General features: G+C 34.3%; 1 long non-coding RNA gene across 1 annotated transcript in view; it reads left to right on the top strand.

The window, feature by feature from the left end:
• The window catches only part of LOC119141536, a 329,884-nt gene extending 327,938 nt beyond the window's left edge, over positions 1-1,946 (top strand). The window contains exon 3 of the long non-coding RNA XR_005101947.1: positions 1,839-1,946. This is a non-coding gene — a long non-coding RNA (uncharacterized LOC119141536). The remainder of the gene's footprint in view (positions 1-1,838) is intronic.
• Positions 1,947-15,963: the final 14,017 nt, after the last annotated feature.

A 15,963-nucleotide genomic window follows, 5' to 3' on the forward strand; every position in this document is an offset into this window, starting at 1 on the left:
GAATGGAAAACACTTACCCAGATGGTTCCAGCTGTCTAAGTGTGGGAGAAAGATCTCATGGTGTTACTGCTGCACAAGTTTTCCAATTTCAAGTTAGGAGCAATAGAAGAGACGAGATTTCTACTCCTTAGCCTCTGTTGATAATTCAGTATTTAGTTAATTGTCATATGTCTCCTGTACTTCTCTGCCTCATGGAATTCAAGGCCAGAACTGTCTGGAATTTTACCGTTATGATATTTTACCATCAAAATAATAAAGTATCTTTTAATCAGTCGCAGGCTTTTTGCTGTGGCAACATTAGTACCCATGTGAAAGAGCAGGAATGGATAGTCGTCTGGCGGTTGCACTGAGATTTTCAGTCTTGCGGTGACCTCCCTTAATCATGCCTCATGGAGGCAGCAGACTACCCTGAAAAGAGGATCTGGTCTGCAAACAGGTGCTTCTGTTCCACACAGGAGGGAATCACCAATGACCATAACTCACTGTTATTTCTTCTTGGCTCTGGTTTTAATGAGATTTTGTTGTGAGGGGTTGGTCATTCTGAAACGTCTGCTTGCATAGGTTCCTCCTCTATCTCATTATACACTTCATCCACCATACTCAGGGTCTTATACCTATTCTGTAAAGTTATGGAGGACAAGGAAATGTTTCTTTTATGACTTCATGTGGTAACGTTCTTCCACTCCTCCTTACCCCTTTTAACCCTGCCTTCTTCCTGGCACAAAACAGATCTTGGACCTCCCTTCTTAGTGGCCATGCTGTGTTGGCTTGCAGTGCATCAGGGATGGCAGAGTGCAGCTCCATTGATCAATCTCCTTCTCAGACGCCCAAACATTCCTCAGTCTTCCCACCTCCTCCTGCAGCTTGTCCACCAAGCAGAGCAGTCTGGTCACACCTCCACATAGGCTTGCTTGGTCTCTGACTCCAGGAATAACCCTTCACACATACAACAGCTGGAAATCTGGATGGTTGTGTGCTTGGACAGGAGCTCAGTCTGTGTGGCTGCATGAGTTCTACCAGGTGCTAGAAGCTCAGGGGGAGCAGAGGACACTGCTTTTTCCTGGGTGATCAACATGCTGCTGTACGTGCTTCTGCACCCACGCCCACTGCCACATGGCCTTCTTGTACCTGCAGATAGCTTTCATGAGGACCTCTTCTATGATTTTTACTGGGAACTAAAGTGAAACTGTTTGGACTATGCTTTTCTGAATCTTCCTTTTCACCTATTTTGGTAGCTGGATATAATATTTATCAGGTTTTAGTCAGTTGGAACTTCTTTTTATCTCCATGACCTTTCAAAGGTGACAGAGAGCAATTTAAAATTGAGAGGCTTTTTCATTAATGTTCTGTTTTAAAAATAGTTTGTCATAATTTTGAAGACCATAATAAGGTGATGAAAATTAGAAAAAATAGTACCCTAAGATCAAAATAAACATGGATCTTCATTATTTGGATACCTAAATTAAATTCCTTTGATCTGAAAGACTTCTATTTTCTACCGTTACATGTCCTGATTTTACTTTCTTCAGTACCAGCATTAAAAAATGCATACCTTATATGAATATTTTATGTAGATTTAACAGTTACAAATTCATATAACAGTAATTTTTTAAAAAACTTTTTATAGCAAAATGAAATATTATTTAGAGCATTTATTTATACACATGTTGTATCACACATTCAAGGAGGTATTCAAAGAGTGTAATAGTTTCTGTTTCCATCCGTTTTATGGGTGTTCTGATGAACCCCTAATGTGACAGGCAAAGAAAATGTAATCAATGTCTTATTGCGCTTGGAAGACTGTGAAAAAAAGTAACTGACACAATATTTTCTTCCAGGTGGGAGCAAAAAGCAACTGCATTCCTGGCCCTTTACAATCTAGTTAAGAATTTGAGTGACGGAATGTTGGCGCCAGCTGTGGAAGAGCTTATCAGCCTCAACTCCAAGTAAGTGAAGTCCTACATATTCGGAGGTTCATTTCAGACTAAATTTACAAAGCCTACTGATTTCTAATAAGAAACATGGATTAAAAATAGTTTCTAAGGCACTGTAGAGCACTTTAGTTTCTCATATTGTGGAATTAAATTTCTCATTTAAACAACGTCTTTAAATTAGTACGTAACTTCATCTCTTCATAATGTTATTTTGCAAAGCTAATGACATCTCATTCTGATTCCTCTTCCTTTGTAGACAACTGAAAACACTCCCTTAAAGACAAATTATTATAAAGCATAAACATAAAATATAAAAATATATGTATATGTTCAGTGATCAAGAAAATATAGATAAATAGTAATTGATTTGATGTAGAAGACCAATAGGTTAAAAAAAGTAAGGAAAATTATTTGAGTGTTAATTAAATGGACCTTCCTTCCTGTTGCATTTCTAATGGAAGAAGACGTGGGAGAGAACTGTGGATGAAGGGCAGAGTTAGAAGCCTTGGTTGTCCAAAGATGATCTTTGAGGGAGTCCCACAAGTTATCCTTCATGTCCTTGGAGCTAAAGTGACAGCAGTGCTAAAGCCACAAAGTACAGGAGTTATACACAAACATAAAAAAAAAATAAATCTGCAGAGAACATCTTAATGAAAATATGTGGAAGGCACCAGAAGCATTAAAGCACACTTCTCATGCTTGTAGTCTTAGGTTTTTTATTATTCATGAACTCCTGTATCTTGATGTCCCAAGGCTGCCAGTGTTTAAAAGGCATTTGGGCAATGCCCTTGAAAACATGCTTTAACTTTTGGTCAGCCCTGAATTGGTCAAGCAGTTGGACTAGGTGATTGGTTTAGGTCCCTTCCAGCTGAAATAGTGTTTCTATTCTATTCTATTCTATTCTATTCTATTCTATTCTATTCTATTCTATTCTATTCTATTCTATTCTATTCTATTCTATTCTATTCTATTCTATTCTATTCTATTCTATTCTATTCTATTCTATTCTATTCTATTCTATTCTATTCTATTCTATTCTATTCTATTCTATTCTATTCTATTCTATTCTATTCTATTCTATTCTGTTCTGTTCTGTTCTGAAGAGTAAATAAAAAAAAGTAACAGAGAAGAGGTCTTTATAATAATAATTCAGTTAAAAGTGCTATGCACACACTCGTAGTATCTATCTGTTTGTCACTGTTCCCATAAGTTCCAAGATTGGTGGTTTTGGTCTGGAGTTTAGGGTAAGCTATGGTAAGCAGTCAACATCCCGACTTCTTTGGTGGAATGAGTATGATGTTCACGTAGTACATTTCTTCCTACTCAATCTAGGATTTACTTGGCATCATTTTTGCATTTCCTAAAACTCTTTACATTTTTCTATTTCTTCATTGGCCTGCTAGTCCATTGTACAGAGTGTGCTATCTGTATGGTTTTTTAGGCTTTTTGCAACTCATGATTGATACATATCTGCACTTTAATTGAACATTGGTGAGTTCTTCATAACTTTAGGGTCTCAAGTACCAGACTGAACTTCTTTTCTTGTCATTTACTGCCTGTGCTCCCCCACACACCACCATGTACTCCATTTCCAAGGCCCCTGCTTTGCACTAGAAAGCCCTTCTGACCAAACAATTACTTTAAAGCTATTGACATTTTCTATACAGAATACCTACTTGTTATTGTCATCTATTAAAAATTATGATTATACCCTACAAAAACAAAAAACAAAACAAAATACCTCAAACCAAAATATGAAAGTACAGCAGGTCAGGCATAGCAAGGTGGTCATGAGAAAAAAATCACATCTAAACAAGTTAAAATACAGCTTCAGGCAGGTCAGGGCAGCTTTAGACAGAGTTAAGACTGACAAACTTCGGTTCTGAAAGCTTGCAAAATGAGCACAAAGCCCGTGGTCTGCTACTAGCAATAGTGAAACTCTTATTTACTGCACTGCCATGAGCAGTGCTTGATCTGTTAACTACTTGTCTTAGTTGCTAAAGTCTGGTACAGCGTAGTATTGAACCTGGGAGAGCAATGGTCTTGTCTATGCTGCCAGTGTTCTCTATCTGGATCATAGATAATGTAAAGGAGGAACTAGTAACAAAATTCTGTAATAAAATGTTAGCTATTCATGAAATTAGCTTATTACTTCTGTTAATTGCTTATGTGTGAGAGTTAAAAATGTCAGGATTGGTACAAATAGCAAAATTAACTAAATAATTTTTAAAAAGTATTAATTTGTCAATTTATCCACAGTTACTGGGGGAGGGAGTAAGGTTTCCCTTTAACTCTGAAGAACTCTCTTAAGCTGTGATTAGATTTTATATTTTGTGTATAAACCTCCTGTAAATTTTCTGTAATGTTCAAATATCCAAATTCAGAAACAAATGTTTAATTAGAAACATTTGCTAATTTATTTACACTGAATGAAACAGCAGTCACAAAGATTATGTTGTTTTAATCTAAATATGCTGGAATAGATCGTATGTCACTTGCACCAAAATAGTTTGGAATTTTTTTTGGAACAAAAAATGGGAGGAAACATTCTTGTCTCTGCACCTCATCTTTCTACAGCTCCTTTTGACCCCAACATTAAAATATATAAATAATGAAATCTAAAATCAACACTCTTAAAGCTGCTAGGTTTCTTCTTCCCTTTGTGGTATTCTTATTTTCATATAAAAATACATATTATTATCCATAGATGTATACCTGCTGATTGAATTCTTACTGAAGAAAAGTTTAGTTGGCTTCCTTTGCTGGGGAATGTTTGCAGTAATTCACAGGAAAGAACTTCTGTGTTCATTGATAACATTACAAATCAAACATGCAAGCAAACATTGTATAAAAAACCCTCTCCCTATGTTTTATTTCAGATCTGTCTACAAAACTCCCAAACCACTGTAGTTTGACTCTGCATTTCTTTTTTTAAGGCAATTTAAATCTGACTTTCTGTTCCCTAATAAAGCATTAGCATTCAAATAATGTCAGTCAGATTAGCAAGCAGCCTACGTGCACGCAAACACATCATTGCTTACTACAGCAAAAATCATGTTTAAACACTCACTGCTTCAAAGCATTATAGCAGTGAATATAACAGCTGATCCCTCTCTAATCTATACACATTTAGTGAGGTTGTGAAAAGCTCAGCAATATTCCAAGAGGGCAGCTAATGCACCTGTTTTGTTTCATCTGCCTTTGGAGGTCCTTTCTGAAGTTTGTATGAAACTTGGTCCAGACCTGATTGGTTTCAGGCTTCCCCATGAAACTCAGTCCTTTCAGGACGGATCAGCTCAGTATTGTCCTATTCACTCATCACTGAAAGGTCTTATGCAAACAGAGTGTTTAGTTTGTGGTGGACCACAGTACAGTTCTTAGACAGATATACAAGTATTTACTATAAATTCCAAATGTGAGGACTCACGTTGTCCAGCAAAGAGGAGACTGAGGGGTGATGACTGGATAATAGGTTCCTAGATTACATCTTCACACATAGATTTTAGTTCCACTGTCCAACTCTTCAGACTGAAACTATAGTTTTCTGTTCACTACAGCTGCTGTCTTCTGCTCCTCAGGGCTGCAAAAGACACATGGCCTGGAACCACCATGCATGGATGTTCAGCTTAGATTCTATGCGCTAATTAGGTCTAATCAAACTGTAAAAAAAGAGGTGGTAGTGTATGTCCCTGTCCTGGATGACCAGAAAGGTTGTGCACTATTAGCTGGAAAGATAGCAACTGTTCACATTAAATAATGAAATCCTTAAGAAGATTTGCCAATTCTTTGGAAACTTTGCAATTGTTACTTTAAACCTAAAGTTGTCTTTTTATTAGGGAATGGCTAGAAAAAATTATTCTTCCTATAAAACTTGGTTGAACTTAGAAGAAAATGGTCCTAGCCAGCTGTAACTAATGTACAGGAAATTCCCCAGTTTATATTTTCTTTGATGTGTTTAAGGTAGTCCTTGTAGAAGGTAAAAGAATCAGTGGGGACAGAAAACTGGCATTCTTTCAGTGGTAGTGGGCAGCGGGATCATGATGGACAGATTTCCTGCAGTAGTATGACACTTCTGAAGAATTTGTGTGTGACAGATGGGATAACACCTGCAGACAAGTCAAAGGGGCTATATTAACATTATTGAAAATATGAAACTATGAAAAGTGAGTAAATTAAGGGTGTCACATCTTTCACGTCTGCAATATATCAAGGAATATCAAGATTTAGAAAAGGTGAAAGAACAGAGGACAATTGACTTATTTGAAACTTCTTCCATAGCCTTGAATATGTAGAAAGTAAAGGATATTGGAGGTGTGTGTAGATTAACCTGGACAAAGGTCTTTAAGACCACATTTACCATAGCTGTCACTACTAAATCTAATATGAATTAGCTGGCTGTGTTACATTCATGTAAGAGTAGCTTCATTGCTGTACTTGCGGTGCCTTTCTCAGCTGACATGTAGGAGAACTTCTATGCCTTTTATTTTCAGTTGTCATGTGAGCATGTCCAGTGTAGACTTAGTTCAAGCAACAACCGAAATTAATCTTAATGAAACTTTGGTTGTTTGATTTCTGAATGTCTCTAGAGGAATTAGGTGCACTTTAAATTTACTTTTTTTGAGAATTTTAAATTATTTTAAAGTGTATTTATATAGAAAGGCTCCATCAGAATGATTGTATAAAACAGGAGTATACACACATACTTTGATCATGTAAACCATAGGTCTAGCTAATAAGAATTTCTACTTTTCAGGTATGAGTACTGTTTTATTTTTTTAAAGGTGTCAGAAAGAAAATGTTCTTTTAAATGAGTAATAAAGTTACATGAGGAACTTGCAGCAGCAAATAATCCTTAAAATTTGAGATAGTATAAATATGAGCAGAGAGCAGCTTATATGGAAGAAAAAAAAAAAAAAAAAAAAGAGGTTCTACTTGCCTTTCTAGATTTCTCAACTAGTAGTCCTATGCAATGCAATAGGTGCATCTTTTGCCAAAGATGTAGACACTTTACAATTTATTTATTTTTTTTTTCTAGAATGGAATGTCCTAAAATGATTCTAAGCTTCCAGAACTACATAGCAAACTGCCTCTTATTCTCCTGTTTTTCTGTATTCAAAAGGAAATATTGGTTCACTGCTGAGTAGTACTGTACCACATTTTGCCTCTGTTATTCATACTGAATGCATCCCTCCTCTCAGAGAATTTTCACTGAAGCCAGTGTGACTCGTTGCAGAACAAAGCACTTGTCAACATGAGAAAGGGTGTGCAAATTCTCTTCTTTAATGTTTAGAAGAATATTATATTCCTTTAAGGCCCCCTGCCCGTGGGAGATGGGGCAAGTAACTGACCCATGAAACAGCAAAGAGAAGTCTTTTGTTTTAAGAACTAAGTCCTGTTGGAAGATTTTAGGGCTCTTAATTTTTTCACCAGACTTAACTGTAAGCAGTTGATTGTCTCACATTAGTCAAAGTGCTAGTAATTAAAAAAAACCCAACACTAACAAACAAACAAAACTAAACAAAACAAAAACAAAAAAACCCCAACCAACCAACCAAAAAAACCCCCAAACGAACCAACTCCTTTCTTTTGGTCTACTTTTTCTTTTCCTGTTAACTTTTTATTAAAAATGGAAATGTGTTTCAGAAGGCATTGAGGTTAATCCAAATGATATCACTCGTAGTGCAAAGATCAGAAGTGCTCTGTTTTCTTTTGTATTATTTACTTATTTGCCTGTTGCTCTGAATAATTAAGATGTGTGTAAAATAGAGCCACATAAGCAATAGTTCACAAACTACTGACTAATTCATCGATTCCTGCTGCTTTGAAATATGACTACAATTTGTGCTGACACTTACAAGTAACATGATTTAGGGACAACACTTTCCCAATTAACATTATAATGTATAACTTTATTTAAAAATCATATTACTATGTAAAACTTCTTAAATGGGCAATAGAATTCCTATCGCTAGCGCCCAGATATTTATGTTATAGAAATTCACAGTTATTTAAATATTTATAAAATGAGAGTTGAAAGAAGCACTTTTGAAAAGCAGTTAATAATGAACAGACATCAAGGGAGCCATCATTACAACAGCAAAGTGCTGTGGAACTCCAATAACTTCACTTGTGCAGAAGCAGGCCATCAAATTTAATTAAAAGCAGTCAAAAATAAACTGAAAAATTGAACTGCAAAAGCTTATCCTTTGCCGGCAGCTGAAGGCAGAGAGAGAGAGAGAGGAGAGAACCCTGAAAGTTTTAATGAATTGATAAGCTTTCCTGCCTGCAACTTGTAATTCATTATGTCAACTTTTAGTATCAGTTAAACTAGATTAATAGAAAAATCACTGATTCTCTGTCTTAAACCTTTGTGTACAGTCCCTCTGTTATGGGTTTCCATGATAAATGAAAGTCTGAGAGGGTCAACATTTAAATTAATTTATTTGCTTACTAATTTCTTTTAAATAATTCTGACATGTACATTTGCTGGACACAGGCAAAGTCTTCAAATCAATTTAGAGACAGAAATGAAAGTTTTACTGATTTGGCTTTCGGTTCTTGCAGGGAGGTTTAGTATCTTTTTACCCAACAAAGGTAGATATAATCTGGAGCATGAAGCATTGACATCTCCATCTGCCACTAGAGGTTCCCATGGCAAAATGAAAGATAAGGAGACTCATTTGTAATGTAATTGGCCTAGCAAATTTATTGCTGCTTTATATGCTCAGATTAATGTGGATATATGCAAACTGTACCACAAGGACAAAACCAATTTACCCTAGACCATTTTATTTTTTATAATAATGTGCTTTAATGAAGCTAAAGCTTCCCTGCTGTGACCTTATTATGTTTTCCAACATCAGTGGGAAATAGATTATGTTAAATTGTAATAAAGCTCATGAAACAGCAGGAATTTTGAGGCAGAAGATCAATTATATTTTAGTGGTCAATACAGAAACAGGAAAGGCAAAAGTCAAATAGATTCTGGGAAATAAACTAGTTTTAAAAAAAACCAAACACACAATTTTCATGTCAATCAACATTATACAGTACTACTTCTTGTAAGAGTTATTAAAGACACGGTAGTTTCCCAAGATGGAAATTTCTACTCCAGTAGATGTTTTAGGAGGATTGATGTTACTCCACAAAACAGAATGAAGTAAACGGGAAGTGCTATGTTGAAAGACTGAATACAATTTATAGCAATATAAATTATTATTAATTTACCTTTTGGAAATGGATCAATCCTTATGAAATTAAAAGACGTGATCTCAGTTAAGAAACTGTAATTTACCGCCTGCCATTCAATTTCCATCAGCTATGAGAAACTGAAAGGTAAATAATAATTTAATAATAATAATTTAATAATAATAATAATTCCAAGTAGAAATCAAAGCTTTCTTCTCCTCTTATTTCTTCTCCTTCAGCAACAATTAAACCTAACGCCCTTGAGTTCAGGAGAAAGCAAACATTCAAGAGAGATTTGCTTATAATCCACTAGATACTAAGAAAGATGCTCTTAACGTTCATTCATGCTGAAATTCCCAGTGACTTTTGGTGTTGTTATATTTAATTTTATATACACTTTATATTAAAATGCTACTTTAAAAAAAAAAAAAGACAAAAGAAATTATGAATCTTGGTTTATATGCTAGGTAGGAAGATTTTCTTGGGTATTAAGCAAAGCACATGGTAGAATTCCATGTACTGTTGATATGCACAAGGTCTGCATGCAGTTAATAAATATTAACTTTGATTTTTTAAGTTATTTCTGCATGGTTCATAGCCAGTCAGAAAATGCATACAGAGACACAGTAGATCCTAAACAAGTGTGTAGAAAGGATGAATTGTCTCCAGACCTTGAAGGGATCCTTTGCAATGAGACTAGAGTGCGTCCAGTGCTCTAACAGACAGACATGGATAGATTTGCGATTTCTATGGTGCAGCAGGTCATAATCAAAAGTCTTGGGAATAAATACAAGAAATATATTATGATAGCTTCACTCAGTCTGAATAATGTTTATCAGCTGAGGTACTCAGACTGAAGAGCTATACAGCACAATGTTAGAACCAAATCTGAAGCAAATACGTAAATCAGTAAAGCAGGGATAGATGAAGAAACTCTATGCCATAACTAAATGAAGCAGCCTTGACCACAAAAATATATGCTTTATTTCTAGAATGTTATCAAGAAATGGTTTGAGAGAATTGACTGGTGTGTGTACTTCTCAGACTGTTCAAGGACCCTGCTCCTATCACAAGTCGTTTATTTTTAGGAATGTAAAGTCAGGCTGTGACACAGAGATGCAGTCACATTCAACCTGGAAAACAGAATGAAAAAACAGAGACTTGTAAAGGTTCCTCAGCTTTTTACAGAGTGGGATGCTGAATATTAATGTGGTATCCTTTGGCCTGGAATAATCATGCAAATGCTTTTACAGATGGTGCAAGCTAGGATATAAAAGGATAAAACAGGATTACTTCTAACATTCTGTTGTAGAACAAAACTTTCTATTTTTTTTCCATCTCTAGTAGTTCCCCCCCCAAAAAAAAGTTTCTTTTTACAGAAGTCTTAAAATGTTCCAAGTAGAATCTTAATAAAACAGAATAATATGGTGCTTCAATTTCAACATAAATTCACTATAGAAAATCTTAATGGTCAATGCCTGGTGCAAGTATTTTGTCTCATTAAATGAATTTTAGTGTTGAGTGGATACTTTGTTTTTGTCTAACCCCCCCCTCCAAAACCAAAAAACAACAAAAAAGGTCAACAACCGGATAACCCTGAGGATAAAACCGAATTAAAGATAATGGAACCCTTCTTTCTAATGACATACCTGTGAGAAATATATAGAATTTGAAAGCCTTTTGGTTTTGATTGTTTTTCCTGTTCCTCATTCCCTTTCTTCCTTTAAATAAAAGCTTATTTTTATGCATAAATTTAAAATTAAAGTAGCTTTTTTTTCCCCCAAAATCTGTGTAGTGCAAGTATGTGTCCAGAACCGCATAAAATCAATCAAATATAGATACAGTTTATAGAGGACATGCTAATTATATCTCCCAGCTTTATGATTAGTGGGGTGCTCCCTCTAACACAATTAAATTGAATATTAGGTAACATTCTTAAATCAAAACAACTTTTAAGTAATTTACAAGCCTGTATTATTTGGTTCTTTCTTTGATCTTCTGCTTAATCAAGGGAACTTCTTGTGTGGTCCTTGAAAGTTAACTAAGTCCGGATCAGCTTTTTCAATGTAATTTAATTAAAAGATATGACCATGTCTCAGATTCAACTTACTAATATCAAAAACATTACCTTATGTTTTTATTTGACATTTCCCTACTCATATATTATTATCTAATATGTTATTATTAAAGGATTCCAGCATTTCCAAATGAATTTTAAAGCGTCTGTGAGAGAAACAGTCCTTTAAAAATCATTACATGCATATTGTAGGACTTTAAAGCCTAGTTCACTAGTGTAGTAATAACAATATAGATTGATAAGATTTTTTTCCCCTGTAATATAAAGGTACTAAAAATATTAATAATTTACAGAAGAAGGAATAAGAAACCTGAATATTAGCAAAGCTACAAGGATAGTGTACCTGACAGTTCTGAATGATGACTGCATTGATTCTAAGCAGATCTTACTTTACAAAAACTAGCTAATCCTTGCTCCTCCTTTGATAAGAAATGTTTGACACATCAATTAACATATACATATAAAATCATGTATAGGATTTTTCCATTCATGTTTCTACTTCTGTAAATACTGAGCTGTTACTGTACTTTACATGTTGTTAAAACCTGTGTCGCTTCAGTATGAACTATTGTAAATTCAAGTGAAAAATTGCCCTTTTTATATTGAATTAGTGCTAAAGACTATCATTCAACCTGTACCTTTGAATTCTAATTTGAAGCTTACATATACCATGATTAATTTTTATTAACATATTATTTTATTAGCTTTGTCCACCACACTGAAGATACATTGCTGAGCATTACCTGATCATTTGTCTTATCCGCCTCTTTACACACACTATTTTTTATTAAACTTCTTAGAAAGCTCAAGTGACTTTATTTTGTGTTAAAATAATCAGTGTGTTAGTTCAATAAAGTTGTCTAGATGCATCACCAAATGTACAGATGCATAGAAAAGGATGCATTCTAAATTCTGTTTAGGATATTTTAAATATCATTAGAATTTGACTTGCAATTGCATTATTGAAAGATGTTAATACCCTAGGAAATAATGAAATTCTCATATAGCTTGGAATATGTTTTTAAAAGTTTTATATAGAAAAAAAATCACTTCTTTATAATACTAGAAAAACAAGTTGTTATAGTTCTTTAACATACAATTATTTAACTGAAATCTGATCACTTTGTTTTCTACTGAGTACAGTGTAGTAGTTTCAGAAAAGATGCAAAACAATAACTGTTTTGACTGGGTTTTTACAAAATATGCAATCTATTTAATAAAAATATTAAGACTGCGTGCTTTTCTCAGCATGAAAAGAAACAAAATTTTAACTTACATTATTATTAAAATACTTAAATATCCTGGAAGGGGGCATTAACAAATGTGAGTAAAATGAATTTCCTTATGTTAAGTTGTATATTTGGGAGTACAGGGGCAAAAATTATTTGATGATTATTGTAATAAAGTGTGTATCTGGCATGAAATTTCAGCTACCACTACTAATCCAAGAAATGATATGGTTTTGTCACTCTGTGTGTGTGTGTTGTATTGGCTAATATTTTCAAACAGTGACATTTCTCCATTTATGGAAAAGTATGAAACATCCTTTGTTATGCTTAAAAATTAGCTGTGGTATTCCAGGGCTGATGCATGTGTAGGCTTCCTACTCTGATGTTCCCAAACACTTTGTTGGCTTCTGCTCCAAAATAGGGCAAAGTACTAAATTGTTCTCAGTAGTGAGGAGAGGTAGCTTCTGGTTTAGGAGCAGTGGGCAAGAAGAAAGTATTTTCCAGCTGTGAGGCTGAGAATAATTACTGAGAATAATTTTTTCAACCATTTTACTGTGATCTCTCAGTCGGCTTGTTTTCAATGCTTGATACAGAGTTCCTTGAACCTCAAAAAATACCCTCAACCTGCCATTGTTTCCTTAGTCTTTAAATGTTCTCTTTATAAGTCATGCTTTGTTATTAGAATGGTTTAAGTATTTTCTGTTGATAGAGTTTTCAACATTTTCAGGCTCTTCGTTTGTAGGATTTGATAAATAAAAACTAGATACCAGATTAATCAGGCTTAAATTCATATTAATAATTTAAGAGCAAATAAATAATTTGTAAAACCATTTTTAATAGCAGAGGAAGTAACTATATTATTTAATTATCAAAGGAAATGCAAAGCTGTTAGCACACAATGATGACAGAGTGGAATCATTCACTACCTTAGATCTCCTAAAAGTCCACTGCAGGGACAGCTGCATGAGATAAGCATGTATAAGACCTCAGGGTACAATGGGAAGGGAACAGTTGGAGACTACTTGGAAAAAAATAGACATTTTCAAATATCTGACACATTCAAGCATTCATTAGCACTTATCTTTGAGAACAGGTATAGAACAGATGAGGTTCCAGAAGACTGGAAAATGATGAATATATTTCAGGCTTTTAGAAAGAGCAGCTGAAAAATTATAGACATGCCACAGTAACTACAGTTTTTAGAAAAACACTGGGACAGATAATAAAATAAATTGTATTTGCACAGATGGAGGAAAATAAGTGGAAGAAAACCAGACAACTTGAATTTATTCTAAGCATGTCATGTCAAACCAACTTAATTTCCTTCTAGAGCAGGCTACCAAAACTTTCAGAGAAAGAAAAATAGTGTTTATCACTATCATCACTGTGATAGGCTTTTGTCATCATCCTGTATATTTTCCTAAGCTAAACTGGGAAGCATGGTGGTCTAAGTGAAAGTTCCATAACAAAGATGAAAAAAATGTTTGGGTAATCTTACTGAAAGAACAGCTGCTAATGGCTTACTCTCAAAACAGATAACAAATGGTATCCAGTGTGAAATTCCCATAGATCCAAAAATCTCCTACAATTAACTAACAATTAGGAAGAACAAAAAATGTTTTTACATGTTTCCCCATGCTTGGTGGAGTTTCATTAATGCTCAACACAGGGTTAAAGTACTATAGCAAATGTTGGACTTACCCTATACAACGATGTACTTTAGCAAAAGTACATTTTTTAAAAAAATGCATTTAGAATTAAAAGTTCCAGAAATATGTAGGAAGGAATAGCCATCTTGACACATAAAGTACTGACATAATCTCTTGAAATTGACCCCTAGGGAAAAGATGAGATGTTTGGAAAGCCTAGAGAAGCACAAGGAATCAGTTTAGAACTCCAGAAAACTGAATCAACAAGAACAGACTGGAACAACTGGAGTTCTGTTGTCTAAGAGATTTATTGAACAGGAACACATAACACCAACTAAAAACCTGGTAGAGTGCTCCAAAAAGAGTAAGCTGATTTTTCCTGTCCATGGTAGCTAGAAGAAGTAATGAAATTATATGTGAGATTTTGATTAGACAATAAATATAACTTCAATAGAGTATATATTGGCAGGTAGTAGGAACTCCATTATTTAGGACCTGTAACAAAAACATCTCAAAAGCATGGATTACAAAATTATTACTGTTCTAGGGCAAGGAGTGTCTTAAAGAGTTCCTTCCAGACTTGATTTCTGTTATTGGTCCTATAACTTGCACTAAAATATCCTAATAATCCTTTGTTGATAATTTCTGATGAATAGACAAGCAGCCTTTGTTCTTTCTTTTTCTTTAAAGCAAAGACCTTTATATTCTGAACCAATTACATAATACTATAATAATATCAAACACTATTTTTTTATAAATAATTCAAGGTTATTTTAACTCATCAGACAAACAGGCTTTCCTTTTTGCATGGGACTTTAAGACTGTCATTTATGTAGTGTCATTATATTTGCATGCATAATATATAAAAAGATAATGTATTTTGAGTGAGCGGGTCATGAAATGTATTTAATTTAATGCTAGACTACTTTCTGTAGCAGTTGTCATTTATTAATACACCAACTCTAAATAAATGTGCATATATTTTCAGGAGGAAAAAATCTTCAGAATTTTTTGTTGCTAAATTGGAAAGAGTACTTATCCTTCAAAACTGCAAACTCGTCCTTAAAAATCCATTAATCAGCATGTTAGCCATCCATAGCAGAATTTTATGAAAAACACCATGCTAACCACACATTTGACAGACATGCTTCTTCAGGTAGAAATCTGTCTCCCTTGTTTAATTTATAATGAGCAAACTATGTGCATCAGCAATCAAAAACTATTAAAGTCTGTAAAAGCAAAAGCTGAACTTTGCATTTGGGTCTGCTGTTTATTTCTGAAAGAAGGCTAAAGAGGAAAATTATTGTTCCTAGGATACAGGTTGCAAAAAATGCCATCAGAATAGGCCTTTCTTCTTTAATAGTTCAGTATTGAACACTACAGTGTTGACTTGCAGGATAGCAATTTACCTGACTCAGGTTTCAATTCCTGTAACAGAGGCTGGACTGTCAATTGACATTGGCAAGTGATTTTTCCATTTCTTTGGAAGAGTTTCTCTCTCTGTTAAGTGCATATAATAATTTTCCTTTGTGTTTCTTTACAGTTACAAAGCATCATGCTTTTGATATTTACAAGCATACACATAAATAAAATACTAACCACCGCGTTAGTATCTTGTTAATTTGATGGGCAGCCAGTTAGACAATTGATGCTTATAAGTTATTGTATCTCGATATCAGCTGAATTACCAGTTTGCGGTAATTTGTAAACTAATTTGACTTACTATTAGCTCACTTTCTTATGATATAATTTGTATATATCAACACCCAAAGACATTCAGTATCCTCTATTTCCACTTTTATCCATCCCAAAGCTGTTCCTAGATTAGATCTTATTTACTGTCTGAATTGGAAGATAGCTAGAGTTTGAGTACTGAGTTGTATGTA

Source organism: Falco rusticolus, chromosome Z (genome assembly GCF_015220075.1).
Source record: "Falco rusticolus isolate bFalRus1 chromosome Z, bFalRus1.pri, whole genome shotgun sequence".
Lineage (NCBI taxonomy): Eukaryota > Metazoa > Chordata > Aves > Falconiformes > Falconidae > Falco > Falco rusticolus.